We start from the raw sequence: 20,902 nt of genomic DNA on the forward strand, positions 1-20,902 counted from the left end.
GCCAGGTATGCCAGCAAGTAGGATGAGACTCGCAGGGCTCTAGTCAGGTGCCAGGTATGCCAGCAGGTAGGATGAGATTTGCAGGGCTCTGGTCAGGTGCCAGGTATGCCAGCAGGTAGGATAAGATTCGCAGGGCTCTGGTCGGGTGCCAGGTATGCCAGCAGGTAGGATGAGACTCACAGGGCTCTGGTCAGGTGCCAGGTGTGCCAGCAGGTAGGATGAGACTCGCAGGGCTTTGGTCAGGTGCCAGGTATGCCAGCAAGTAGGATGAGACTCGCAGGGCTCTAGTCAGGTGCCAGGTATGCCAGCAGGTAGGATGAGATTTGCAGGGCTCTGGTCAGGTGCCAGGTATGCCAGCAGGTAGGATAAGATTCGCAGGGCTCTGGTCGGGTGCCAGGTATGCCAGCAGGTAGGATGAGACTCGCAGGGCTCTGGTCAGGTGCCAGGTGTTCCAGCAGGTAGGATGAGACTCGCAGGGCTTTGGTCAGGTGCCAGGTATGCCAGCAAGTAGGATGAGACTCGCAGGGCTCTAGTCAGGTGCCAGGTATGCCAGCAGGTAGGATGAGATATGCAGGGCTCTGGTCAGGTGCCAGGTATGGCAGCAGGAAGGATGAGATTTGCAGGGCTCTGGTCAGGTGCCAGGTATGCCAGCAGGTAGGATGAAATACGCAGGGCTCTGGTCAGGTATGCCAGCAGGTAGGATGAGATTTGCAGGGTTCTGGTCAGGTGCCAGGTATGCCAGCAGGTAGGATGAGATTTGCAGGGCTCTGGTCAGGTGCCAGGTATGCCAGCAGGTAGGATGAAATACGCAGGGCTCTGGTCAGGTATGCCAGCAGGTAGGATGAGATTTGCAGGGTTCTGGTCAGGTGCCAGGTATGCCAGCAGGTAGGATGAGATTTGCAGGGCTCTGGTCAGGTGCCAGGTATGCCAGCAGGTAGGATGAGATTTGCAGGGCTCTGGTCAGGTGCCAGGTATGCCAGCAGGTAGGATGAGATTCACAGGGCTCTGGTCGGGTGCCACGTATGCCAGCAGGTAGGATGAGACTCGCAGGGCTCTGGTCAGGTGCCAGGTGTGCCAGCAGGTAGGATGAGACTCGCAGGGCTTTGGTCAGGTGCCAGGTATGCCAGCAGGTAGGATAAGATTCGCAGGGCTCTGGTCGGGTGCCAGGTATGCCAGCAGGTAGGATGAGACTCGCAGGGCTCTGGTCAGGTGCCAGGTGTGCCAGCAGGTAGGATGAGACTCGCAGGGCTTTGGTCAGGTGCCAGGTATGCCAGCAAGTAGGATGAGACTCGCAGGGCTCTAGTCAGGTGCCAGGTATGCCAGCAGGTAGGATGAGATATGCAGGGCTCTGGTCAGGTGCCAGGTATGGCAGCAGGAAGGATGAGATTTGCAGGGCTCTGGTCAGGTGCCAGGTATGCCAGCAGGTAGGATGAAATACGCAGGGCTCTGGTCAGGTATGCCAGCAGGTAGGATGAGATTTGCAGGGTTCTGGTCAGGTGCCAGGTATGCCAGCAGGTAGGATGAGATTTGCAGGGCTCTGGTCAGGTGCCAGGTATGCCAGCAGGTAGGATGAAATACGCAGGGCTCTGGTCAGGTATGCCAGCAGGTAGGATGAGATATGCAGGGCTCTGGTCAGGTGCCAGGTATGCCAGCAGGTAGGATGAGACTCGCAGGGCTCTGGTCAGGTGCCAGGTATGGCAGCAGGTAGGATGAGATATGCAGGGCTCTAGTCAGGTGCCAGGTATGCCAGCAGGTAGGATGAGATATGCAGGGCTCTGGTCAGGTGCCAGGTATGGCAGCAGGAAGGATGAGATTTGCAGGGCTCTGGTCAGGTGCCAGGTATGCCAGCAGGTAGGATGAAATACGCAGGGCTCTGGTCAGGTATGCCAGCAGGTAGGATGAGATTTGCAGGGTTCTGGTCAGGTGCCAGGTATGCCAGCAGGTAGGATGAGATTTGCAGGGCTCTGGTCAGGTGCCAGGTATGCCAGCAGGTAGGATGAAATACGCAGGGCTCTGGTCAGGTGCCAGGTATGCCAGCAGGTAGGATGAGACTCACAGGGCTCTGGTCAGGTGCCAGGTATACCAGCAGGCAGGATGAGATGCGCAGGGCTCTGGTCAGGTGCCAAGTATGCCAGCAGGCAGGATGAGATACGCAGGGCTCTGGTCAGGTGCCAGGTATGCCAGCAGGTAGGATGAGCTCTGGTCAGGTGCCAGGTATGTCAGCAGCTAGGATGGGATACGCAGGGCTCCGGTCTGGTGCCAGGTATGCCAGTAGGTAGGATGAGATTCGCAGGGCTGTGGTCAGGTGCCAGGTATGGCAGCAGGCAGGATGAAATACGCAGGGCTCTGGTCAGGTACCAGGTATGCCAGCAGGTAGGATGAGATTCGCAGGGCTCTGGTCAGGTGCCAGATATGCCAGGAGGTAGGATGAAATACGCAGGGCTCTGGACAGGTGCCAGGTATGCCAGCAGGTAGGATGAAATACGCAGGGCTCTGTTCAGGTATGCCAGCAGGTAGGATGAGATTTGCAGGGCTCTGGTCAGGTGCCAGGTATGCCAGCAAGTAGGATGAGACTCGCAGGGCTCTAGTCAGGTGCTAGGTATGCCAGCAGGTAGGATGAGACTTGCAGGGCTCTGGTCAGGTGCCAGGTATGCCAGCAGGTAGGATGAGACTTGCAGGGCTCTGGTCAGGTGCCAGGTATGCCAGCAGGTAGGATGAGATTTGCAGGGCTCTAGTCAGGTGCCAGGTATGCCAGCAGCTAGGATGAGACTTGCAGGGCTCTGGTCAGGTGCCAGGTATGCCAGCAGGTAGGATGAGACTCGCAGGGCTCTAGTCAGGTGCCAGGTATGCCAGCAGGTAGGATGAAATACGCAGGGCTCTGGTCAGGTGCCAGGTATGCCAGCAGGTAGGATGAGATTTGCAGGGCTCTGGTCAGGTGCCAGGTATGCCAGCAGGTAGGATGAAATACGCAGGGCTCTGGTCAGGTATGCCAGCAGGTAGGATGAGATTTGCAGGGCTCTGGTCAGGTGCCAGGTATGCCAGCAGGTAGGATGAGATACGCAGGGCTCCAGTCAGGTGCCAGGTATGCCAGCAGGTAGGAGGAGATACGCAGGGCTCCGGTCAGGTGCCAGGTATGCCAGCAGGTAGGATGAGATTCGCAGGGCTCCGGTCAGGTGCCAGGTATGCCAGCAGGTAGGATGAGATTCGCAGGGCTCCGGTCAGGTGCCAGGTATGCCAGCAGGTAGGATGAGATACGCAGGGCTCCGGTCAGGTGCCAGGTATGCCAGCAGGTAGGATGAGATACGCAGGGTTCCGGTCAGGTGCCAGGTATGCCAGCAGGTAGGATGAGATACGCAGGGCTCTGGTCTGGTGCCAGGTATGCAAGCAGGTAGGATGAGATTCGCAGGGCTCTGGTCAGGTGCCAGGTATGCCAGCAGGTAGGATGAGATACGCAGGGCTCTGGTCAGGTGCCAGGTATGCCAGCAGGTAGGATGAGATTCGCAGGGCTCCGGTCAGGTGTCAGGTATGCCAGCAGGTAGGATGAGATTCGCAGGGCTCCGGTCAGGTGCCAGGTATGCCAGCAGGTAGGATTAGATACGCAGGGCTCTGGTCAGGTGTCAGGTATGCCAGCAGGTAGGATGAGATACGCAGGGCTCCGGTCAGGTGCCAGGTATGCCAGCAGGTAGGATGAGATTCGCAGGGCTCCGGTCAGGTGCCAGGTATGCCAGCCTGTAGGATGAGATACGCAGGGCTCCGATCAGGTGCCAGGTATGCCAGCAGGTAGGATGAGATTCGCAGGGCTCTGGTCAGGTATGCCAGCAGGTAGGATGAGATACGCAGGGCTCCGGTCAGGTGCCAGGTATGCCAGCAGGTAGGATGAAATTCGCAGGGCTCCGATCAGGTGCCAGGTATGCCAGCAGGTAGGATGAGATTCGCAGGGCTCTGGTCAGGTATGCCAGCAGGTAGGATGAGATTCGCAGGGCTCCGGTCAGGTGCCAGGTATGCCAGCAGGTAGGATGAGATTCGCAGGGCTCTGGTCAGGTATGCCAGCAGGTAGGATGAGATTCGCAGGGCTCCGGTCAGGTGCCAGGTATGCCAGCAGGTAGGATGAGATACGCAGGGCTCTGGTCTGGTGCCAGGTATACCAGCAGGTAGGATGAGATTCGCAGGGCTCTGGTCGGGTGCCAGGTATGCCAGCAGGTAGGATGAGATACGCAGGGCACTGGTCTGGTGCCAGGTATGCCAGCAGGTAGGATGAGATTCGCAGGGTTCTGGTCGGGTGCCAGGTATGCCAGCAGGTAGGATGAGATTTGCAGGGTTCTGGTCGGGTGCCAGGTATGCCAGCAGGTAGGATGAGATACGCAGGGCACTGGTCTGCTGCCAGGTATGCCAGCAGGTAGGATGAGATTTGCAGGGTTCTGGTCGGGTGCCAGGTATGCCAGCAGGTAGGATGAGATACGCAGGGTTCTGGTCGGGTGCCAGGTATGCCAGCAGGTAGGATGAGATACGCAGGGCTCTGGTCTGGTGCCAGGTATGCCAGCAGGTAGGATGAGATACGCAGGGCTCTGGTCGGGTGCCAGGTATGCCAGCAGGTAGGATGAGATACGCAGGGCTCTGGTCTGGTGCCAGGTATGCCAGCAGGTAGGATGAGATTTGCAGGGTTCTGGTCGGGTGCCAGGTATGCCAGCAGGTAGGATGAGATACGCAGGGTTCTGGTCGGGTGCCAGGTATGCCAGCAGGTAGGATGAGATACGCAGGGCTCTGGTCGGGTGCCAGGTATGCCAGCAGGTAGGATGAGATACGCAGGGCTCTGGTCTGGTGCCAGGTATGCCAGCAGGTAGGATGAGATACGCAGGGCTCTGGTCGGGTGCCAGGTATGCCAGCAGGTAGGATGAGATACGCAGGGCACTGGTCTGGTGCCAGGTATGCCAGCAGGTAGGATGAGATTCGCAGGGTTCTGGTCGGGTGCCAGGTATGCCAGCAGGTAGGATGAGATTTGCAGGGTTCTGGTCGGGTGCCAGGTATGCCAGCAGGTAGGATGAGATACGCAGGGCACTGGTCTGCTGCCAGGTATGCCAGCAGGTAGGATGAGATTTGCAGGGTTCTGGTCGGGTGCCAGGTATGCCAGCAGGTAGGATGAGATACGCAGGGTTCTGGTCGGGTGCCAGGTATGCCAGCAGGTAGGATGAGATACGCAGGGCTCTGGTCTGGTGCCAGGTATGCCAGCAGGTAGGATGAGATACGCAGGGCTCTGGTCGGGTGCCAGGTATGCCAGCAGGTAGGATGAGATACGCAGGGCTCTGGTCTGGTGCCAGGTATGCCAGCAGGTAGGATGAGATTTGCAGGGTTCTGGTCGGGTGCCAGGTATGCCAGCAGGTAGGATGAGATACGCAGGGTTCTGGTCGGGTGCCAGGTATGCCAGCAGGTAGGATGAGATACGCAGGGCTCTGGTCGGGTGCCAGGTATGCCAGCAGGTAGGATGAGATACGCAGGGCTCTGGTCTGGTGCCAGGTATGCCAGCAGGTAGGATGAGATTTGCAGGGTTCTGGTCGGGTGCCAGGTATGCCAGCAGGTAGGATGAGATACCCAGGGCTCTGGTCTGGTGCCAGGTATGCCAGCACATTATTATTATTATTATACATTTTTATAGCGCCATTTATTCCATGGCGCTTTACATGTGAATACGGGGCAAATATAGACAAATACATTAAACATGAGCAGATAACAAGGCACACGAGTACATAAGGAGGGAGGACCCTGCCCGCGAGGGCTCACAGTCTGCAGGGGGTGGGTGAGGATACACTAGGAGAGGGAAGAGCTGGCTGTGCGGCTGTTCAGTAGGTTGAGGATCACATGCCACATACTGTCTGTGACTAACACTGTAATGGACAAATTGATGGTAAAACCTGACACTGATGAAAACCGCTCGTTTTCCCATCATCCAGCGTATCCCTGTAGGAGCCTTACAGCGCTTATTAGTATCTCACAACCAAATGCCACACCTGTAAAAATATGACGTCTGCTGATAAACTCCATGGAAAAGGATGCTGGAGTAATAGCTCCTGTGTGACTGTGACTAGACCATTCCCGGCGCCAGCCAATGAGGCTGCCATACACCACGGCGCCCTCTAGGTGGCGCACTTCGCAGACGAACTTTCATGCAGTTTTAGCCCCTAACTACTTCCAGCTAGTGACCCTCACTGATCAACTGCGCATCTTTCAGGTGAAATACGGCATTCCCCATAAAATACTTCCACCTACAAAGTGAACGCATCGTAACTGCGCATTAGACAGGGCAAGCGCCCTTGACAAACATGGCGGGCTCTGACAAGCCTAAACTTCAGCTCCCATGATCCTCCTGGACGGGGAACTCCATCCCAGTCTCCTCCACAGCTCTCGGGCTCCCCCTGCTGATTGAAGCTGACTCCGTTTTGACAGAAGCCGGTGACAGGGGGCGGGAGAGTCGGCCGTCAGGGGAGCAGAAACCGGGACCTGAGGCAGAAGCGGCGCGGTTCTGGGCGCGTTGGAAAGTGGTCGTAATACCGAGGGCAGGACGCTGTCGTCAGGTAACCATAGCCGTACTCGGTGACCTTCAGGGGGACACAGCGGAAAGCACGCCGGGGCTGAGTGCCGAGTCCTGCCCCTCCGGGCACAGACGTGAGTGGCACAGGGCACGGGAGTAACGGGGAGTGCCCGAGGGGGCGGAGCTCCGGTGACACCTGTCATCACTGCACCAGGCACATCCGGGCTCAGGAGGTTATTGGGGTCACAGCAGGCTGCGGGGTCGGAGGTGACATGTGCTGTCAGATGCCAGAGCTAGCATGTCACGACTATCACGATAGCGGCCTCCCTGCTGGCTGGACAGCTCGGGACATTGGTCACATTGCTCTGTGGGAGCCGCGTACTGTGCTGTGGGGGCACTGCTGGGTGCAGAGGGGGTGACACTGACCATCAGCGTCTCGTCCCCCCCACCTTAGGCTACGTTCACATTTGTGTTGTTTGGCGTTGCGTCGGCGACACAATGCTTGCAAAAACGCATTGTTTTGTGACGCATGCGTCCATTTTTGGCTTGATTTTGGACGCAAAAAAAATACAACATGCAGCGTCCTCTGCGCCCTGACACTTGCGCCAAAAATGACGCATGCATCACAAAACGCAAGACAACGCATGTCCATGCGCCCCCATGTTAAATATAGGGATGCATGCGTCGCCGCGGTTGTGCCCGACGCAACGCAAATGTGAACATAGACTTATTACTTAGACCTTATTGTGGCAGCGATCGCTCACTACTCTGTTCTCCTGGATCTGTCACCTATCGCTTGGACTGGAAAGCCCCTTTAAGAGAAACCTGCCCCACCGCTCGTGCCCCTGCTTGCAGCCGGACGGGCCGTGCAGACTGAGGTATCGGATTGTGGGAAGAGCTTTCCAGTAATCGGATGTTGGCGACCTAGCCTTAGAATGGTCGTGGACCGACACCTGTCCCCTCACTGATCAGCTGCCGCCAGCGCCATGTTTTTCCTGAAGAAGGCGCTAGATCAGCACTGAAACGTGTAGCACTAATAAAGCTTCCCCGTATGGTAATCCCCCGCTTCTCTCACTTCACGCCGTCATAGTGGCCGCTCCTGGTACTGCAGATCGGCGCCTGTTCATTAATGGGAGCAGATCTGCTTTATCAGGACTGGCCGCCAATCAGGGCGAGGGAGCCGGATGTTCTGTACACTGCTCACCTGTGGCCGGTGACAGCTGATTGGTCAGGATGTCAAGTGTCGGACCCCCATCCATCGGATGTTCACCCCTCCTAAGACTAGGTCATCAGTATTACTGGAAAACCTATCATCGGGCTGTCCGTCGCCTCCATGGTCTCCAGCCTTTTAATACATTTCCAGTGAAGGAAAAGGCCAGCACCACCTTCTATGTGCAGCGAGCGGTCTTCGGACCATGTTTGGTGCCCCCCACCTGCCTTCCATGTCATCCGAACAGCCATCAGAGCCTCTCCCTGTGCAGCTGTGTACATGAGTCCCAGGTGGAAGGGCAGCATTACCAGGCAGAGCGGGGCGCTGCCCATCGGACCACTCGTGCACAGTAGAATACGGAACTGGACAATTGTGAAGCTTTCTCTCTTTTTTTTTTTTTTTCTTCTAGACCGGCTCCGTAACCTAAGGCCTCAGTCAGACATCTCTTTTTCACATACTTGTTCTATCCGTGTTTTGCACAGATAAAATATAAACCCATCTTGGTCCCTGGTTCTGTTCACGGGTCTTCGGGTTTCTTTTGCGGACAAGAAAATCAGAGACCTGTCCGATACTAATCCTAATTGTGGATCAGAATCGCCCAAAATTACATTCCTACAAACGTTTCTCGGGCCTTGTGGAATACAGACCGCACTTGGACCATGTTAGTCAATGTGTTAGTTCACATGGACGTCTTTCCACCTCAGCCTGATGTCTTTGTGGCATAAGTCGCAGCATGATCTAGACTCATCCGTTTTTTTGGGATGAGGCTCGCCTATACATTGCAATGGCTGCGCAAAAAAAATATGCCATGTAGACACCGTCCATGTGGCATCCGTTTTAAGAGGTGTAATATAATTATCATAGTAAATTGTGTTTGACCTTGTAAAGTGTGTTTATTATTAAACACCTTGCACAGTGTATACATCGAATAAAGGCTGATGTCACATGAAGGCTATATGGATGTTAAAAACTGACACAAGGATGACTATGTGGATGAAAATACCGTTTTATCCAGATTATCTCGACCCAAGCCGGATAACATCCGAGTGCGGTCCGATTTTTCATGGACTGGCAGAGTGGGCAAATATTTTTCTTCTATCTTCTCCTTATCCAAGAAAGTCAGACCAGGCTGTGATTTGTAGGTGAAGAAGTGACCATGCGTGATGCTGCTATACTCATTCTAGGTTATGGGAGAAGAAACGCTCGTCTGGTCCAGCTCCGGCCGAGGTACATGTTCTTTTCCTTACCTCGGCCTTCCTGATAGGTGGGAACCCTTTAAAATGAACTGGCACTTATTAGATATTACTGCATATTGAAAGTATGTGCCATAAATATCTAATGGGTAATACTTTTGTAAAATTATGGCCATTGGATTGGTCAGATCTGACACTGTGGCCATAGGGACCACAAAGGTTGTGCATCGCTCCATTAGATGGCTGGCAATTCTTGGCAAAACGGTCAAAGTTTAGGCGACTTGCACCTAATATATATCGGCACTTTAAAGAGGTAGTCTGAGCTTTCACATTTAGATGTGGGTCCTGCTTTTAGGATGCAGGTCACTATAAGGGAATCTGTCAGCAGGTTTTTGCTATGTAATCTGACAGCAGGATGATATAGGTTCATCATGTAGTCTCTGATTCCAGGGATGTGACTTGTGAGGCTGCTTGTTGCACTTTTTATCAGCAGTAGGTTAATACTAGAGGACTACTTGTTTCCTGCCATGCATAACCCTGTAGCCCATCCTCGGATTGGCTGCTTTCTGTGTACAATCAGTGGTGGCGGTGGGCTTATACAGAGGTTAGTATTCAGAGAACTGTTCGATCAGTAGCACAGAAAACAGTGATTGATATATATATATATATATATTTATATTTAAACCAAACTGACATCAACCAGTAAGTGACATCGTTGGTGTAAGTCTCTGCCCCCACATCATGCTTCTCTCAGATTACATTGGAAAGACCTACTGACAGATTCCCTTGAATGATACGGAGGCTGCACATGCACAGGATTTCTACTCGCTTCTATAAGAGGTTCTAAAATGGCCGAGGAAGCATACAGTGATGGGAATATCCCTTTAAGGCTGAATGTACATGCTCTCCTGAGTATTGAAATTGCACCAAGAAAAGTTGTGGAATCAAGGAAATTAAAGATCATTAACAACGTGTCTCTAGATCCTGTAACCGGAGAGAACGTGCTGCTGTGAGCGGCGACCACGGCCGGCGTCATCTCTGGGCTTCGTATATCGCAGCCCGTGCCATACGCCGGTGTGATTCCTGCCTTGGGAAGCCACAGTGTTTGATTGGTGGCCATGAGATTTGAGTCGTGTGTGAATGTCGGGCTTGGTTAGTTTTTCTGATCTTTGCTTTGTGATTCGTGTCATTAGACTGCGTTCCAAGGTTGTGGTGCGGGCTCCCCAGATTTGTATGAATGGGACTTGATGAGGCATCTGTTTCTAAAGATGTGAGAAACATTTGCAGAACAGGGCTGTTGTGCAATGTCTGTCCTGTGATTGCAACAGACCTGGAATTATTCTGTGCACCCCCTCAAGTCTGCTTAAAGGGGAAGGAACTCGACGAGGACCACTTGGCAAACAAATATACAAGTGCTTCTCACAAAATTAGAGTATCATCAAAAAGTTAATTTATTTCGGTTCTTCAATGCAAAAAGTGAAACTCGTATATTATACAGAGTCATTACAGAGCGATCTATTTCTGTTAATGTTGACTACCTTTTTTTTTTTTTTATCTGCTGATTGCTAAAATTATTTTAAGGATCAATAATTACTCTTTAGGCCGGAGTCACACTGGCGTATGGCGCCTGATGTGAGAGCATTGGATGCGATATGGCAATGACTGTCATGCGTCTGTGCTCCGAGCCTCTCGTATGACTGGATTGGAGCACAGCTGCGGAGGAGACAAAGTAATTTCTCCATCTCCTCTGGCGTCGTCGTATATGGCACTGCACTCAGGTGATATGAGTGCTGTGCATTGTGTCACTCACACCTAAAGGCTATGTGCACACGATGCGGATTTGCCGCGCAGAAACACTGCAGATTCACACTATGATGTACAGTACAATGTTAGTTAATGGGGGGGGGGGAAAAAAGCTGTGCGGAAAAATCAGTGCGGAATTGCTGCGGATTTCAAAGAAGTGCATGTCACTTCTTTTGTTTGGATCTGCAGCGTTTCTGCACCCCTCCATGTTAAAAAAATTCCGCAGTGGCAAAAACTGCAGAAAATCTGCATGAAAACCGCACAAAATCCGCATCCATGGGAAATCCGCGGCTGCGGATTCTGTGCAGAAAATTCTGCACCTCTTTTCTTACGTGTGCACATAGCCATAGACTTGTATGGGTGCGAGTGAGCAGCGTCTCGCTGCCAATTGCAGCATGCTGTGCTTGTTCTCTCATGCAGAATCAGCATGAGAAAATCATCGCAGATGTGAGCTAATCTAAGTTCATTCCACCTGGTCTCATACTTACCAACGGCCGTTTTCACCTGTTCCTGGCTCCGATCCGGCCACGCTACAGCAGATTGTGACCTGCCGCATCCATCCAGTGTTTGCTGCAGAATTGGAAAGTCACAACTCAGTGTAAAAGTCTATGTGACCATTATCTCACTTCTGCTAAGGGAGCATTCAATAGTGGCCCACTTTGGAATAAAAAAATTGCTGGAATGGCTCCTAAAGCGATTCTTCGTTGTCACTCTTCAACCAAGAAATGAGTTTTAATTGAAATCATCCCTTTTGGTCGACTTTAGGCTGATCTGTGTGGGTGCCTTTACTGTGTTGTTGTGTTCATGGTTCTATTGCTCAAAGAAGGGTTTGTCCAACAAGCTGGCCCATGTCATTGAATATTGTGTAGAGAACAATTAGTTTTAGGACCATAATTGCAAATTGACCATTAAGTGAATGAGCGATAAAGAAATGGCTGTTTTATGGCTGTGTTCACACGTTGCGGCAAGAAAGCTGTGGCATGCACCATGGCCACAGCTTGTGAATGTAGTCCAGATAGTGACCACCCATTTTTTTATTATTATTATTATACATTTTTATAGCGCCATTTATTCCATGGCACTTTACATGTGAATACGGGGCAAATATAGACAAATACATTAAACATGAGCAGATAACAAGGCACACGAGTACATAAGGAGGGAGGACCCTGACCGCGAGGGCTCACAGTCTGCAGGGGGTGGGTGAGGATACACTAGATTATACTTAGATTATACGAGGCGATCCGATCCGATGTGCGTCACGGTCCGGGGCCTTCCATCTTCATAGGATGACGTCCTCTTCTTGTCTTCACACTGCGGCTCCGGTGCAGGCGTACTGATTTGCCCTGTTGAGGAAAGTACTGCAGTGCGCAAGCGCTGGCCCTCTCTGCCCTCTCCCGGCACCTGTGCACTGCAGTACTTTGCTCTGCCCTCAACAGGGCAGACAAAGTACACCTGTGCCGGAGCCGCAGCGTGAAGACAAGAAGAGGACGTCATCTGATGAAGATAGAAGGCCCCGGACCACGACGCCCATCGGATCGGACCGCCCCTGGGTGAGTATAATCTAACCTCTTTTTCTCATCTTTCAGGATACATCGGGGGCTTATCTACAGCATTACAGAATGCTGTAGATAAGCCTCTGATGCCGGTGGGCATAGCTCATCTTCGATTTTAGGGGTGACAGGTTCCCTTTAAATTGTTGGTGCTGTCATGGGTGACAGGAAAAAGCAGGTTTTGCTTGTTTTTTCTTGCGTCTTTGTCCTGCTATATTTGTCTCTTGTGCATGCTGATTGAAGTTTAATGACAAAAAATCCTTTTCTACTTTATAAGGATTTGGCACAAAAAATGCAGCAAACCCTGACACCTGCGTTTTTTCACCACCCATTACTTTCAATGGGTGAAAAAATGCTGAAGGTGACATGCTCCATTCTGCAAAAACAAAGCAAAGCACAAAATCCTGAAGACAAAAAACCAAGCTGTGTGCACGAGATTTCTCAAGTCTCAGACACAGTTAGTACTGTAAAACACAGCTGAAAACTTGCATAAAAAACGCCACGTGTGAATGTGCTGCAAGCACCGTGTACATGATCCAGTTTTATTGTATTTCATGTGTTTCTACGCATTTACCCTGAATGATCGGTATCCTGGACCATGAGGCTTCTCCTCCTTTCTGTAGTGGTACACCTGTAATGTCCGCACCTCCGAGCAGATGTACACGGCCTGCTATGTGAGATCAGCCACCCCACGAACACGTAGGTCACACTCGCTGCAGCTGTCAGACACGCGTAGATATCCCAGCTCAGCTTGGTACTCGCTGCCCCCACATATAAACACAAGCTCTGCCATCCACAGTGCTAAATAGGACTAGTGAGTCATAGCTGCTGAGACTTCACAGGATGCCTATGATAACCAGTGCCACAGATGCCGGAGAGGCCTCCGACACCCCGCTCATCCGTATGGGGCACGTCATCTCCCAGTCATTTTACTCTTCAGAAAATACGGTGGTTTTACCAAAATGTGAATTGTACGATGGGTAATTTCCCACTATTTTCTGAAAATGAAACAGTCCAGACATGCGAGCAATTAACCCAGGGTTGTCCATCTGGCTAATCGTTACTCGGACGTGTCCGCTCTTCGCCAGTCGTTACACTGGCTGCCCATTCATTACAGGATACAATTCAAAGTACTTGTTCTCACCCACAAAGCTCTCCACAGCGCGTCACCCCCTTACATCTCCTCCCTCATTTCTGTCTATCGGCCTAGCCGACCACTGCGCTCTGCAAACGACTTTCAACTAACCTCTGCACTAATCCGTACCTCCCACTCCCGACTCCAAGACTTCTCCCGTGCTGCGCCAATCCTCTGGAATGCTCTACCCCAAGATATTAGGACCATCCACAACTTGCATAGTTTTAGGCGCTCGCTCAAAACTCATTTGTTCAGAGCGGCCTATCATGTTCCCTAATCAAACTCATTTTATGTTTGTGTGTGTGTAGCCCATTCAGTATCTCCATCTACCCCCCACTCCATGAAGATGGCTGGACCATCATTGTAAATACATAATTGTAAATACACACCTTTACTTTGTATCTCCCCCACCTCATTGTAGATTGTAAGCTCTCACGAGCAGGGTCATCTTATTTTGTCTTATTTTGCTTTATTACTGTATTGTTAACATTGTTACCTATGACTGTTGTGTTTGAAACTGTTAAACTGTAAAGCGCTGCGGAATATGTTGGCGCTATATAGATAAAAATTATTATTATTATTATTAACCTTCTGTTGGATGTGTTCATGATCGGCAAGTATCGTACATGTGATGTCTTGTAGATCGGTCACCGCTCACCTCTCGGAATGACCCATTTACAGCCTGATTCCAGGTTTACATATTTATTTTATCATCTTCTCCCTCTTACTAGAAACCTATATTCGTGGATGGCGTCCGTGTCTAACATTACAATATAGGAGAAGCTTTGTCATTTATTTCTTTATCCATCCTTGGAAAAAATGGATACACTGACATCCGTTCCGTTTTTTTTTTCCACGGACGTGTGAATGAGGTCTAATTTAGATGTAGAAACTAAAATGAAAGGAATCATTCCAACTGCAAACTTTGAAGGGTTTTTCCCCATCTTTTTGCTTTTTTATTTTTTCCCCCTGTACTGAAATTTTTGATTGGAAAAAAAAAAAGCAAAACAAAAAACCTATCCCTGCACTTAAATCTTCTGGGAGCATTTATGGGTGCTACATTTCTGGTGCTGTGTTTACCTACTTTTGGTGAATTTTTTTTTTTTTTTTTTTTTCTGCATAAATGCATTGTTTTTGTCACTAAATTCAATCTCATTAAAACATTTTGCACAGTTTGTAATAGCCAATCTCCTCCGTTTCCCAGCACATTCATCTTTGTGGTCTGTGGTCATAAGTCAACTGAGGGCTCAAAAAAAAAAAAAAATGTAGTTAGAAACTCTCCGATTGGACCAAGCTCACTAATGAATCCTCCGTTAACACATTCTGCAGCCAACAATAGACTGTAAAAGAAAGGCTATAGAAGTCAAACCTTTTTAATGAAACACATGTACTTTTAGGTTAAATTGCCCTAAAGGTGGATAACCTCTAATCACACAGGACTGTGATGACTACACGGCACTGCCACCGTCAAGGAGCATGGGCGTGATGTTGCTATAGGTGCTAATATTGGTAGCATCAGTAATGGAGAAGCTTTGCCTATCCATAATGTCTCGCTTTGGTTTGTCACAATGACCCTTGTACCTTCAACAATCTTTTGTAATCTCTTAACTTCTCCTCGGTTTACCCCTTCTGTTTACTTTCTCAGTTTTTGCTGTAGTTCTGACCCCCTACTGTTGCCTACTTCATTGCCCTGGCTTGGCAGCTATACTATAAATTTGCTCCTGGGCACAGTGTGTTGCCCGGTAGCCATGCTGCAGACTAAGGCTGGAGTCACACTAGCGAGTTTTACGGACGTAAGAGTGCAGAAAATACGTCCGTAAAACTCGCCAAACAAACGGCACAATTATTCTCTATGCCCCTGCTCCTATCTGCCGTATTTTACTGATCAGTATTATATGGCTTTCTACGGCCGTAGAAAATCGCAGAATGCTGCGTTTGTCACCGTATTGCGCAAAAAAAACGCCAATGAAAGTCTATGGAAGCCCCAAAAATACGGATTACACATGGACAAGCAGTGCGACTTGCGAGGAATACACAGCGGTGTTAGAGAGAAAAGCCGGCAATTCAGTGCGGTGTACAGTAAAATCACACTGACAGGTTACAGTAGAATAAATGTGTACACATAGAATAGGTATAATAGGTAATAATGTGTTTGTGTATTTTTTTAACCCTTTACTACTATTGGATTAATAATGGATGAGTCATAATTGACGCCTCTCCATTATTAATTTGGCTTAATGTCACCTTACAATAGCAAGGTGGCATTAACCCTTCATTACCCCATATCCCACCGCTACACGGGAATGGGAAGAGAGTGGCCAAGTGCCAGAATAGGCGCATCTTCCAGATGTGCCTTTTCTGGGGTGGCTGGGGGCAGGTGTTTTTAGCCAGGGGGGGCCAATAACCGTGGACCCTCTCCAGGCTATTAATATCTGCCCTCAGTCACTGGCTTTACTACTCTGGCGGAGAAAATTGCGCGGGAGCCCACGCCAATTTTTTCCGCCATTTAACCCTTTAGTTTAATAGCTAGAACAGCCAAATTTTGCAAATACACACTACTAACATTAGTAGTGTGGAATATGCAAAAAAATATATACATATATGTGTCTACTGACCGTATTGTCTTACGCCGAGTGTGACTCCAGCCTAAGGGTACCGTTACACAGTGGCACTTTGATCGTTAGGACGGCACGATCCGTGACGTTCCAGCGATATCCTTACGATCTCGCTGTGTCTGACACGCTACTGCGATCAGGGACCCCGCTGAGAATCGTACGTCGTAGCAGATCGTTTGAAACTTTCTTTCGTCGCTGGATCTCCCGCTGACATCGCTGAATCGGCGTGTGTGACGCCGATTCAGCGATGTCTTCACTGGTAACCAGGGTAAACATCGGTAACCCGATGTTTACCCTGGTTACCAGCGTAAATGTAAAAAAATCAAACACTACATACTTACATTCCGTGTCTGTCCCCCGGCATCAGCTTTCCTGCACTGGCTGTGACGTCACCGCTCTGCTTTACGGCTGACCGGCGCTGACAGTGCAGAGGAAAGCACAGCGCCGGAGGACAGACACGGAATGTAAGTATGTAGTGTTTGTTTTTTTTACGTTTACGCTGGTAACCAGGGTAAACATCGGGTTACTAAGCGCGGCCCTGCGCTTAGTAACCCGATGTTTACCCTGGTTACCAGGGGACTTCGGGATTGTTGGTCGATGGAGAGCTGTCTGTGTGACAGCTCTCCAGCGACCACACAGCGACGCTGCAGCGATCGACATCATTGTCGTATCGCTGCAGCGTCATTTCAGTGTGACGGTACCCTTCACACAGTGGCATTTTGATCGCTACGACGGCACGATTCGTGACGTTCCAGCGATATCCTTACGATCTCGCTGTGTCTGACACGCTACTGCGATCAGGGACCCCGCTGAGAATCGTACGTCGTAGCAGATCGTTTGAAACTTTCTTTCGTCACTGGATCTCCCGCTGACATCGCTGAATCGGTGTGTGTGACGCCGATTCAGCGATGTCTTCACTGGTAACCAGGGTAAACATCGGGTTACTAAGCGCAGGGCCGCGCTTAGTAACCCGATGTTTACCCTGGTTACCAGCGTAAACTTAAAAAAAACACACTACATACTTACCTTTCGTGTCTGTCCTCCGGCGCTGTGCTTCTCTGCACTGGCTGTGAGCGCCGGCCAGCCGGAAAGCACAGCGGTGACGTCACCGCTCTGCTTTACGGCTGACCGGCGCTGACAGTGCAGAGGAAAGCACAGCGCAGGAGGACAGACACGGAAGGTAAGTATGTAGTGTTTGTTTTTTTTACATTTACAATGGTAACCAGGGTAAACATCGGGTTACTAAGCGCGGCCCTGCGCTTAGTAACCCGATGTTTACCCTGGTTACCCGGGGACTTCGGCATCGTTGGTCGCTGGAGAGCGGTCTGTGTGACAGCTCTCCAGCGACCACACAGCGACGCTGCAGCGATCGACATCGTTGTCGTATCGCTGCAGCGTCGTTTCAGTGTGACGGTTAGAGCTTCCGAGAAGTGGTTTCGCAGGCAGCTACTGCACAGGCTCCAGCATGTACTCTCACAAGAACCTGGCCATCCTCCCTAGGAAAACAGGTGGCTGTAACCCTGACCCACAGAGTAAGCCATGAAGGAATCCCTGGATGCAGACATGAAAATCTTGACCATTCTAGATTTTGGAAAATGGTTTTCGAGCCTGATTCATCATGCAGTCTTACACTTTTTTTTTTTTTTGCTTTAATACTGAAAATGTTGACTTTAGACACTTTTACACCAGTGTACATATCTTGTGGTGGTTCACTGCAGCAGAAAGATGTGTCAAATGAATTAAAAAGCGCACATTTTGTACTCCAGAACATCGGGACCTAAGTGTAGGCAATTCCATTGGTTATCACGTTAATAGGATGCCCAAATGCAGCTACTCCTTAGTTCATTGTTCTTCTACTTGGGTGTGTTCAGATTTTGGTTAGTCACATGTCGGGCTGGTGGGATACATCCTAATGTTATATATGTGTACTAGCTAGATTGTGAATGTCTACTGATTCTGTTTCTTCCAGTTTCCACAATGTGCAGTGTTAGTTCTTTTATTTTGTGCAGATTTGGGTGTGTGTATGAGTAACTTCCTGGTAACACAAATTGAGGAAGCGGAGCGGTCTGCGATGTGGGGATTGCCCCGAGACATGCATTGCAGTCCGGTTCATGAGCCTGAATACATGGAAAGCCACGCCATGTTGGTTTGCAAGGTGTAGGAGCCAAGTATCTCCGGCCAAAAATCAGAAGCAGGACCAACTAACATTGTGCATATACTGTATATTAATATTTTCCTTTTATTAAAACTCTAGGGTTCATTCACACAGCAGTCACATTACATCTTACAGGGATTTATCCAAAATCAGCCTTTCAAAACGCAATGTCAAAAAATGTAACCATACCATGTGACTACAGCTTCAAAAACCCTACTACGGTAATTGTACAAATTTCTGAAGTCATTATTAATAATAAATATGTTCAAACAATGGTGGCTTTCCCTACTGCTTACCTCCACATGCTTTTTTGCCACTTTTCAAGTGACCAGAGGACATTTTCCGTTCATGTATGTACATCAAACTTTTGACTTTTGTTTTGGCTGTAAAATTAGTTATAAACCCATATTTTCTAACTGATTACGGTAATAGTGTTGAGTGAACGTGCTGGGATAAGGTGTTATCCGAGCATGCTTGGGTGCTAAGTGTCTTCAGCGTGCTCCAAAAATATGTTCGAGTCGCTGCAGGTTTCTCTACTGTAAGACATCCGCAACACACGGAAGGATTGCCTGTTTGTTAGGCATGTGTATTGCCAAGTTTTTAACACTAAGGTTCGGATACTACTTTATTTCAAAGTACGAAACTAAAGGAATAGTATGATTGCGTACACTTGTGTATATTTTAACATAGAAAGATTAATTACATATAAAGATTAAGTACATATGAAGATTAAGTTCGGCTGATAAGACGCTCCGGATTATAAGACGCACCCCAAATTTTGAGGCGGAAAATGGGGAAAACTTTTTTTTTTTTTTTTAGATAAAATGGTGGCGCTTCTTATAATCCATGCGTCTTAGTGCTTACTGGGGTTGGTGGCTGCGGTGAAGCGGGGTTCCAGGGTCGCTGCTAGAGGAGGCAAGAGAGGAGCGTTGCTGCAGGCTGTGATGAGGGAGTGTTTGGATGTGCGGTGTGCAGCTGCAGGTGGTGTCCGCTGCTATGGGGGGGGCTCTGCCGACATTTTGTGAAAGGCCAGAGCCCTCGCAGTTTCATGGTTTCCTATGTAGTGGACTCCGGGAAAATGGCTGCCGGAGGCAAGATCCGCGCTGAGATCTCATCTCCCAAGATCTCCATCTGCGCATGCGCTGCTCCGGCAGCCATTTTCCCAGAGTCCACCACATAGGAAACCATGGAACTGCGGGGGCTCTGGCCTTTCACAAAATGTCGGCAGAGTTCCCCGCAGCAGCGGACACCCCCTGTAGTAGCGGACACCACCCGCAGTAGTTGCATGCCGCACATCTGAACACCCCCTGCGGCCTGCAGCAACACTCCACTCTTGCCTCCTCCAGCAGGGACCCTGCTCCACCGTGGCCGGTAAGGTTTATCGGCATAAGGCGCACCCCCGTTTCTGCCCCCAAATTTTGGGGGAAAAAGTGTCTTATAATTATAATCCAAAAATACAGTATTTCAGACAATGAAGTAAACAGTTCTCAACATTGTGTCACTATGAGCATTGTCTGTCTGTAAGGCCGGCCTCACACTAGCGAGTTTTACGGATGTAAGCGAGGTGCTGAAAATACGGATTGCATACGGTACAATGCTTCTCTATGTCCCTGCTCCTATCTGCCGTATTTTACTGATCCGTATTATACGGCTTTCTACGGCCGTAGAAAATCGCAGCATGCTGCGTTTGTCACCGTATTGCGCAAAAAATCCGCCAATTAAAGTCTATGGGGGCCAGAAAAATACGGATCACACACGGACCAGCAGTGTGACTTGCGAGAAATACGCAGCGGTGTTAGAGAGAAAAGCCGGCAATTCAGTGCGGTGTACAGTAAAATCACACTGACAGCTTACAGTAGAATAAATGTGTACACATAGAATAGATAGATATATATATATATATATATATATATATATATATATACACATTCATTGAGACATATATGTATATATATTAATATTTAATACAGCGCTAGATAGCTTTAAATCCGGTAATTCAATTGCCGGCTTTTGCTATCTCCTTCCTAAACCCGACATGATATGAGACATGGTTTACATACAGTAAACCATCTCATATCCCCATTTTTTTTTTGCATATTCCACACTACTAATGTTAGTAGTGTGTATGTGCAAAATTTGGGCTCTATAGCTATTAAATTAAAGGGTTAAATGGCGGAAAAAATTGGCGTGGGCTCCCGCGCAATTTTCTCCGCCAGAATGGTAAAGCCAGTGACTGAGGGCAGATGTTTTTAGCCAGGAGGGGGCCAATAATCATGGACCCTCTCCAGGCTATTAATATCTGCCCTCAGTCACTGGCTTTACTACTCTGGCGGAGAAAATTGCGCGGGAGCCCACACCAATTTTTTCCGCCATTTAACCCTTTAATAGCTACAGCGCCCAAATTTTGCACATACACACTACTAACATTAGTAGTGTGGAATATGCAAAAAAAAAATGGGGATATGACATGGTTTACTGTATGTAAACCATGTCTCATATCATGTCGGGTTTGGGAAGGAGATAGCAAAAGCCGGTAATTGAATTACCAGCTTTAAAGCTATCTATCGCTGGAAGAATATATATATATATATATATATATATATATATATATATATATAATATCGGTTTTGCAAGCCTGCGAGAAAAACACGCAGTACGGATGCCATACGGAGGATGCCATGCGCAAAATACGCTGGCACACCCTGCCTACGGAGG

At 49.5% G+C, this 20,902-nt stretch overlaps 1 protein-coding gene across 1 annotated transcript in view; it reads left to right on the plus strand.

The window, feature by feature from the left end:
* The first annotated feature begins 6,416 nt into the window (after positions 1–6,416).
* Positions 6,417–20,902, plus strand: part of TFEB (transcription factor EB) — a 75,759-nt gene continuing 61,273 nt past the window's right edge. The window contains exon 1 of the mRNA XM_069756350.1: positions 6,417–6,566. The gene's annotated coding sequence lies outside the window, so the exon portion shown is untranslated. The remainder of the gene's footprint in view (positions 6,567–20,902) is intronic.

This window comes from Ranitomeya imitator, chromosome 3 (assembly GCF_032444005.1).
Source record: "Ranitomeya imitator isolate aRanImi1 chromosome 3, aRanImi1.pri, whole genome shotgun sequence".
Taxonomy (NCBI): domain Eukaryota; kingdom Metazoa; phylum Chordata; class Amphibia; order Anura; family Dendrobatidae; genus Ranitomeya; species Ranitomeya imitator.